This window comes from Mus caroli, chromosome X, assembly GCF_900094665.2.
Source record: "Mus caroli chromosome X, CAROLI_EIJ_v1.1, whole genome shotgun sequence".
NCBI classification, from domain to species: domain Eukaryota; kingdom Metazoa; phylum Chordata; class Mammalia; order Rodentia; family Muridae; genus Mus; species Mus caroli.
Genome location: NC_034589.1, coordinates 36,058,107 through 36,068,260, shown reverse-complemented (window position 1 = coordinate 36,068,260; position 10,154 = coordinate 36,058,107). Strand labels below are relative to the sequence as shown.

General features: G+C 34.8%; 1 protein-coding gene and 1 non-coding gene across 6 annotated transcripts in view; both read left to right on the top strand.

The window, feature by feature from the left end:
• The window catches only part of Tenm1 (teneurin transmembrane protein 1), an 811,210-nt gene that overhangs the window by 426,305 nt on the left and 374,751 nt on the right, over positions 1–10,154 (top strand). The gene's annotated exons all lie outside the window — the stretch shown is intronic.
• Positions 9,880–9,986, top strand: LOC115030248. Its single transcript, XR_003835840.1, has one exon. It is a non-coding gene; the product is annotated as a U6 spliceosomal RNA (small nuclear RNA).

Below are 10,154 nucleotides of genomic sequence, written 5' to 3'. Positions count from 1 at the left end.
AGGGTATGGGAAACTTTTGGGATAGCATTGGAAATGTAATTGAGGAAAATCCGTAATAAAAAAAAAAAGTGAGGACTCCAACCTATACAAAGAACTACAGGTAACTTATGATGCTGAGAGAGGAGAAATAGTCTTCATCAGGGAAAAGTACATCAATTGACTTCTGATACAATATGATTAGGTTTGAAAATATACATACAAGTAACATTATTCAGACTGATCTGGTTATATTTATGAATATATATGTATATACATATATTCATGTCACAACATTGTTTTTAAAAGGGGGCCATGAATTTGAACAGGGCTTTTTGGGAGGGTTTGGAAGGTGAAATGATGTAATTATAATCTTAACCATAAAATAGCAAAAATAAAAATTATTCAAACAATGAAACTCCCCACATAATTAATAGTTAGCTAATGACATGCAAAAGTATATCATTTTAATCCACAATTGTTTTACAATTAAAACCAGTAGCATGATAAACAACTTGACATATCAATCATTTGACCAGATTGTAGATCAATGTTTTCCCATTTATTCATCTCACTATATTCCACATTTAGAATCAAATTTTAAATCATACTATACAAAACTAAAACCAAAGCTTCATGGAACAATTTATTCCTTTACTCATTGTGATGCTCTACCATATATACTGTTTTATTTCAGTTTTTAACATGTTGGTCAAAATGTTGTTTTCATAAAGCATCAAATGATCATAGTTGGACTCCTGAAAACACCAATCAAAATCGAAAACGTTGAGGCAAACAGTGAATTCAGAGTCAGAGAGAGAGTTTCATGACAGCCAAGCAAGACTATGTTAAGAGACTGTCTCAAAATCCTTAGGGGAAAAAAGTCTTTGGGTCCTTTGCCTGCTTTCTTTTCACTACTTATTATCTCTGTGACCTTGGTAAAGTCAGTTAACTTATTTGGTTTTTATATACAAAATGGAATGATGCCTTCCTTGTCTATATCACAGACTTCTGTTGTAGGGAACAAATGAGATAATATATTTCAAAGTGCTTTGCAAGCCATAAAACACTATGTAAGTGTAAGGAGGTGATAGCCATAAAATGAGACTATACTTCATAGTTATGTATTTCATGTGACTTTGGTGAGCCTTTTAATCCTTCAAATTCATTCATGAAAAATAATTTCCTTGAGGGTATCTAGTCACACCAGATATATATGAAAATAAGTTTGACAAAGTGCTTCCCGTTCTGAATAAAAGACATCAGTGACATCAATTCAAGTACAGTTTACATTTTTAGCCTCCTAGAAAAGAGTTTGATACAGATCACCACACTTTAAACTAAAAAGACTCTTGCTAAAATAATGGGAAGAGTCCATGACTTTATATTATATAATTTGCTTATATGACACATCCTTTGTGATACATGGCACTACTGCTAAAGTTAGCCTTTGGCAAAAATATGTCATAAACACGTTTGCAGAGCTCTAATAGAAAGAAATCTATAACAGTGAAAAAGAAGGCAGGCAAGCTATTTATTTGAAAAAGCAATGCTTAGTAAAACATCATTATGAACTGTGCCACTTGCTTTAAAAAAAAATTAAAAAGACCTGAAATTCAGTGATATGGGGGAGGAGTTGCCCAATTTTGTCCATAAGAAGTTTGTTCAGTACTGACTGTGTGCCAAACTGGAAGTGCTAAGAATCTCTTTCCAGGAGCTTTATCCTCTGTTTTTTGTTTGTTGGGTTTTTTGTTTTTTGTTTTGTTGTTGTTGTTGTTGTTGTTTCTAATAAACCAAGATACAAAAATTCTATTTTATTAGATATTTTCTTCATTTCTCCTTCTTCATTGCTCTGCTTCCCTACCCACTCACTCCCACTTCTTGGCCCTGGCTTTCCACTGTACTGGGGCATATAGTTTGCTAGACCAAGGGGCCTCTCTTCCCAGTGATGGCCAACTAGGCCATCTTCTGCTACATATGCAGCTAGAGACACAAGCTCTGGGGGTACTGATTAGTTCATATTGTTGTTCCACCTATAGGGTTATAGACCCAATCAGCTCTTGGGTACTTTCTCTAGCTCCTCCATTGGGGGCCCTGTGTTCCATCCTATAGATGACTGTGAGCATCCACTTCTGTATTTGCCAGGCACTGGCAAAGGCTCACAGGAGACACCTATATCAGGGTCCTTTCAGCAAAATCTGTTAACAATAGTAAAACAGGCAAAAATGTAGCCACAGTGCCTGAGAGATGACTGAATGGATAAAGGCACTTGTTGCCAAACCAGGTGATGTGAGTTCAAGTACCATAATTAACACAGTGGAATAAAACATCTGAACTGACTCCCACAAGTTTTTCTTTGACTTCCAAACAAATGCAACAGTACACACATCTATGCACAGACATGCTACATAAATAGTGCAAAAAAATTAAATAAAGAGCGAGCTATATGAAAATTCCAGGCACAGTGGCAGGCCTGGTTTGTATTACCTTACTCAAACTCCCACAAGTGATAAAGATTTATAGATTTATTACAAGTGCAGTGTGTGTGTGTGTGTGTGTGTGTGTGTGTGTGTGTGTGTGTGTGTAAAGTTACAAGTAAAGGCAAAAGTAAAAGTGACTCTCATTCAGGAAATTTCAGTAGAAAGTATTTGAATGTTATGGTATCCATAGAATACAGTGGCTGTATTTGGGCCTGGTATTTTGTGTATCAGTTCTCTCCTTGCTACTACATGGTGTCAGATATATTAAGAAATCTGTAGGCATATCTAGAATATCATGCTCTTGGAGGTTAAAATAGAAAGTAGCTGCTTATTTTTTAAATCTCAATCACAAGTTACAATATAGAGGGTTAGAAATAAAGATGGCATTTTTTGAACAAGTGTGTTTTAGCAGATTCTCCTTCCCCAAAGTCTGCTTTTCATTTATATTTCAAGAACTTTTTAGTGAATAAGACAGGACTGTTCCTTAGAGAGAAAGAATATGGACAATAAGGCATGAATGTAAGGGCTTAGAGGTGGAAACTGTCAATGGTTTGTTGGATGGTAAGCAATGGAGTTTGACAGGACATGAAGTATGGAAAATGAGAATAGACTGAAATCATGTGTTTTTCGTGTTTAAAGCTTTAATAAAATCAAATTCAATTGCAATGTAATAATTCTGGTTGCATTTTAAAATACAGTGGGCATTTTCTAATTAAAAAAAACATTATTTTAAATAAGGCATTCTTCAAAAGATGTACCCCATTGGCCTTTGTAGGAACTAGAACACAGTTTTCACTCCACCATCAAGCTTCTCTAGTGAGGCATGGCGTTAGATCATACATAGCTTGATAACACGAGAAGCTCCCTATTTTAAATTTCTCTGAGGGACAAGGACAAACACATACAGAAGACGTCCAGAGATGAACACTTGTACAAACCCCTCCATTGGATTTCTTGCTCTGTTATTTTTTCATATCCCTTACTCCTCAGTCTTCCTTATACTCGACAGCTGCAGAGACACCTAATTGGTTATGAAATTGAAATGTCAAGCCAAAGATTTATGTCCCTCTATCAGTTATACAACCCCCCCTCTACTTGTCCATATTCTTTTCCCATATTCCTGTTTCCAGGAGCATAAAATAAATAGTTTCCCATAGGAATATATTGTCCTTAAAGAATATTGATGCCTTTAGAGAAGTCTGGAATGTGGACAGTGAATCTCTGATAAAATTTTATTATATTTTATAGTGTCACATTAGTAAATATTTTAAACATAAATTCCTGAATAATTGTTGAACCAAAGCTTAGCCAATCCTTGCAAATATCAGTTATATGTAGTTGTTTGTACCAGTAGAAGACTTATTTTTTGTAATAATTCTCCAGGTTCCCAATATGACACAGTTACAATGATATCCAACAAGATCATAATCCACTTTGGGATAGAAAAGTATCAGTCTAATCCTTCTGAATGTCTTCCAGAAAGAAAAAGGTACACATCTAATAAGGCTATTTCAATTTAATCCCCAAATTGGGATCTATGGCTAACTGTATTGAGTACCAGGTTCGGATGATCATCTACTGGCATAGCACTGGTCATACGTGTAAATGAATCTAAAGCCAAAGAAATATCTTCATATGAATCCTATAATATTTATAAAATGGGTATTTACAAGTTAATCGTGAGACAGTAGGGTAACAAAACCTTTCTGAAGAGACAAAGCCTTCATAACCCATGCCTTCCCACTGATTTCAAGCGTTTGTATACACATGCTTACATTTGTGTTTCTGCATAATAGAATTTAATGTTTTATGTAATCTAATAGATCAGCACAATATTTCACTGGCTTTTACATTCTTTCTTCATCTTCTTCCACGATTACCCCTGAGGCTTAGAGAGAGGACAGGTGAAACATACATTTAGGACTGATATTCCCCAGTATTGTATTCTGTACACATTAACAAGTTGAGTGTCTCTGTATTAATAACCATCTATTTTCAAAGAAGCTTCTTGACATAAGATAAGTTAGACGCATGACTCACAGTAGCTGGGTCTTCATGCACAAGACCTTTGCAGTACTGAGCCAGCTAAAACTCCAACATGGAAGGGAGTAGGGTCCACTCTTTAAAGTCATACTCCTGGCTGGAAGCTGCTGGCTATTGATGACTGCTGGGAGAGAGAGAATCAGTTTTCTTCAGAGATGTGGCCCCTGAAATGCTACACATGCTCCAGTAAATAGCCCTATATGCAGGCACATATTATATAGGAGTATCCAGTTGGTGAAACATGAAGTTGGGAGGAAATAATGGTGGAAGGTATAGGAGAGATATTTAAAATTTTTCCTTTTCAAAACATAATTAAATTTTAAATGATTCAAAAACAATGAGCATGCAATTTTCTGTTGAATATTTTTTTCCAGGAACCTTGGGTTAAGAATACTTATAATGGAGGCAAACAAAATACTTTTTGTTCAAAACAATGCATTATAGTACATTCATAGCAGACGATATTTCACAACAGCAGACAAAAGTAAATGAAATTGGCAAGTGAAAAATACTGCTGAAACTAAGGTCATGTTGAATGCTCAGTTGTTTATACGATGTCTCTTATGGCCTTTTGAGAGAAGTGACATTCACTTTTAACATTATGTCTTTCGTATATTACAAAGCCAACAATAACCAGTATAAACACTCTTGTTTAGATAACAAAATAGACAGCTTAGGGTCAGAAAAATTTCAAGTCAACATTAGAGCATCTGTCATTTTTGTTCTCTGTCTTTATCCTTTTGTTTATTTCCATTCATTGCTCAAGCCACCCAGTTACTTTGTTCCTTTACAAGAGGTCCATTTCCCTTTTCTATGTACCATTCAGCCTTTCTGTAAATGTTCTGGGATCTCTTTGCAACTTTGGCACTGGTTGCTAGACCTGGCTCTTTCAGTCACCTCTGTGAATTTATATACACTTGTCCTATCCTGATGACTACTCGCTGTTGCTTGTGGTTATTTCTCAGACAGATACATCCAGTAGGTAAAAAGGAAGATATTTTTAATAACAGCTTGATTTATATACTTTTTTTTTAGAATAAAGTGAGTAAAGGAAGCATAAATGTAACTGTTGCTTTTATTTCCAACATATATTTTCTGAAAGACAGATGCTGATAACCATTCTATATAGAGGTAAAAGGGTTATTAATACTTGGAGGGAAAGAAGTCATGTTCCTCTCAAATGCCTCTAATGGTTTAAACATGTGATCTTGAGAAAATAATATAAATTTTTCATGCTTCATTTTTCCTCATCTTGTATTTAAATGTATTTATTTATTGCACCAGCAACTTTATAATAGCAATAACTTACCACATCTTATAATGAGAATGATGATGGCGATGATAAATAAATGGAATGATATTTGCACCTCTCTCTGTCAGAGACCTGAAAGTAATTAAACACTGTAGAAACTATTTACTCAGAATGTCTTAGACCTGATCTGTTCTAAATTAATTATATTAGAATTTAGATATCTTAATTTCAGGCAAACATAACAATTTTTAAAGGCATGTTAGCTCATAAATTATCCTACATAGTGTGGGATGCAAAGCAGAGTAAGAAATAATTTTTGAAAAATTCTCTGTGCTTTAAAAAGCATGAAGCATAATGTAAAATTAAGATTTGTATAAAATAAAGACATGTTTTAAAACCTGTCTTGATAATGTTTATAGCATGCTAGTATGCAACCAAGTTTAGTTAGTGTTGTATACTGAGGTATGTTCCCCCAAATCCTTGTGTTAAAATCATAGCATAGGTGATAGCATGGTCCTGCTACCCTATATACCAGCATGATTGTATTTGCAGATGGGACTTGTGGGGATCATTATGTCTAGATAATGCCATGACAGTTCACTCTCATGGGAGAGTAATGTCCTTATGAGGAGAGGCTCATTCTCCCTTTACCTTATGAGCACACAGCAAAAAGGGTGTCATCTGAAAGCTAGGAATAAAATCCTCCTAAGAAACCAACGATGTTGGCATTTTGAAATTTATACTTCTCGTCTCCAAGTTGTGAGAACATAATGTTCTGTTATTTAAGCCTGACTTTTTCTCTGGGCAAAATATCTTCCAGGTCTACCTATCTGTGCCATTGAAAGTGGTAGGATTTCCTTTATGGTTAATGATACCCCATTATGTCTGCATATCACATACTATGTATCTATTTATTTGTTAATGGATATTTGGGTTGACAGCATTTCTTGGCAATTACAGCCAAGGCAACAGTGACTATGGATGTGCAATATGTTTTAAAATTCTGTCTCCAATTAATTCATTTAAATTCTCTTAAGTGAAATTGCTGGATCATGTAGGAACTAAACTTTTTATAATTAGAAAACTTCATTATTTGTGTTTCATAGCATTCTAAGAGCACAAAACTGCATCTTGTCTACACTCTCTCCAACATTTGTTATTTTTCTGAATATTTATAATGCACATCATGATGGGGTAAGTGACAGCTTGCTGTGGTTTCGTTTGCTTTTTTATAAAGAGCTGTATTGATCATTTGTAGATCTTCTTTGGAAAAGTATCTATTGAGCATCTTTTATTTATTTTCTTACCAAGTTATTCATATTTTGCTGTTGACTTGTGTTGTGGTTTGAATGAAAATGGCCCCTAGAAGGTGGTAGATTTGAATATGTGGCCTCTAGTTTGGGGAACTGTTTTGGGAAGAATTAAGTGGTATGGTCTTTTTGGAAGAAGTGTATAATTAAGCATAAGCTTTGAGCTATCAAAAGTCCATGCCAGGCCCGGGCTCTTGCATCTCTTTCTCTCCTCCTTCCTTTCCTCCAACTTGCAGAGCTGGGTATAAGCTCTTAGTTGTTGCTCCAGTGCCATGCCTCTGTTTCTCAATTAAATGCATTCGTTTATAACAGTTCTTGGTTACAGTGACTCTTCACAGCAACAGAACAGAGACTAAGATGATTTGTATGCATTCCATGCATATAATGGATGAAAATTCCTCATTAAACATGTACTTGCAAATATTTATCCCATTTCATAGGAATTTTCAATTTACTCAGTGTTTTCCTTTGATACGTGAGATAAACAAGTGTAAAGTACTTTCAAAAAATTTTCATTGTTCATATATTTCCACTCATTAGTCTTCTATATAAACTTTTGTTGTATTGTTTAGGGCTTGAGGATACATTTGTTTACTACACTTTTTTTTATTTTTATAAATAAAAATATTGTTTAAGTTGATTGTACCTGCATGTTGTATTTTGAAGAATATAGGTACATATACATACCAGATATCCAAATATGAAATAGCAATTAACATGTTTTTACAGAATGTAATTGTAATTTTAATTTTAATGGACAAGACACTGCTCACCCTTGGCCCAGATAACCACCTCTTATGTCGTGGTATAGAAATAGAAATGCTTTATATAACACATGTATTCTCTCTATACATATTAAATTTATTTTCATTATATTATGAAGTATTATGTTTTATATGTATAAATATAATTCTTTCATTTATAATTTTTATTAGAGTGTGATTGGAAAACAAAATTATATATATATATATACATATATATATTTAGCATTATGATAACTTATTCGCCTTGTTTAATGATTCTTATAATGATATATAATAAACTCCTCACTTGACACAGATTATTCATGCATATACTTATTTTAAACTGACTCTCAGGGAGCTCAGACTGGCCTTGAACTTACTATGTAGTTGAGGATAACCTTGATCTTTTGATGTTTCTGCCTCTACAAGCTGAGTGCTTGGGTTGTAGGAATGCACCATTAAGCACAGTTAGTGCAGTGCTAAGTACCAAACCCAATGCTTTTATCTGTACTATGCAAACACAGTATCAACTGAACTGAATACATCCTTAGCCTTTTATGCACATTTTTGAGACCAGCTTAGTATCCACAAAATTGTTAAATATTAGATGTGGGCATATCTGCGGATGATTACACTATGGGTGTATTGAGTATAATCAACCATTACAGCTATTTTACGAAGTAACATATGCACTGTTACTATTTGTAGAGTTACTAAGCCCCTAATATCCCCCTCATAATTATCCATTGTTGTAATTATAAAGTACATTTAGAGGAAAATCCCTAGACATAATTCATAACTTAAATAGATCTATTTTATTTTGATACAATTTATTTGATACTAACTTGGCATTCCCATAAAGGAAGAGATGGATATCAGGAATGATTAAACTGACTACCAGAGGATATATTAGAATATACTCCAATGAACATATGCACACCACGGCATACATGAACATACACATGAGTATATACATGTGCATGTACACATACAGAAATAAACATAATTAAAACATCCTTAAAGTAGAAAGTGATCTAAATACTTGAGTAGCCTGGTGTCATCACTGGTGGCTCTTACAGAGAAAGAAGGAGGGATTTTTTCTTTGTTTCTTTTTCTTTCTTGTTTTTTTGTATTTTTTTTTCAGGAACATATTTTAACAAATAGAAAAAAAGCAGTAGTAACAGAAACAACAACAAACATGAATATGCCAGTCTTTTCTTAAAATTATTTTTAATATGGGTTAATTGAATATAATTGTATTACTTTCCCCCTTCCTTTCCTCCAACCAACCCTGCCAGCCACCCTCCTTCAAACCAACCCCATGTTCCTCACTTTCAAGCTGATAGCCTTTTTTTAGTATTGGTACATACATATACATATGTGTGCATGTATGTTCATATATTCATGAATGTATAAATACAACCTGCTGAATCCATTTTAATGATGTGTGTGTGGAGGTAGCTTGAATGAAAATGGCCCCTATAGAGTCATAGAAAGTGGCACTATTAGGAGATGTGGCCTTGTTGGAGGAGATATGTCACTACATGTGGGCTTTTAGGTCTCAGATGCTTAAGCTAGACCGTGTGTCATCTTCTCTTGCTACTGACTTTGGCTTTGGATATAGAACTGTCAGCTGCTCTTCATCGTGTCTGCCTAAGTGCTTCATACTTCCCACCAGGATGTTAATGGGATAAACTTCAGAGCTATAAGACAGTTACAAAGAGAAAGTATCCAAGGAGNTAAAGAGATCTGCAACCCTGTAGGTGCAACAACATTATGAACTAACCAGTACCCCAGAGCTCTTGACTCTAACTGCATATGTATCAAAAGATGGCCTAGTAGGCCATCACTAGAAAGAGAGGCCCATTGGACATGCAAACTTTATATGCCCCAGTACAGGGGAACGCCAGGGCCAAAAAGTGGGAGTGGGTGAGTAGGGGAGTGGGGGAGAGGGTATGGGGGACTTTTGGGATAGCATTGGAAATGTAATTGAGGAAAATACGTAATAAAAATATTAATAAAAATATAAAAAAAGAAAAAAGAAAAAAATATTTTCCTTTATAAAAGTTGTCTTGGTGCTCACTTCAGCAGCACATATATTAAAATTGGAACAATACAGAGAAGATTAGCATGGCCCCTGGGCAAGGATGACACACAAATTCGTGAAGCGTTCCATATTTTTTAAATCAAGACCACTCACTATCATCAGAACACAGTATTCCCACCCCACCTAGTCCTGGGCACCCCAACACAACCGAAAAGCTAGACCCGGATTTAAAAGCATATCTCATGATGATGGTAGAGGACATCAAGAAGGACGTTAATAACTCACTTAAAGAAATACAGGAGA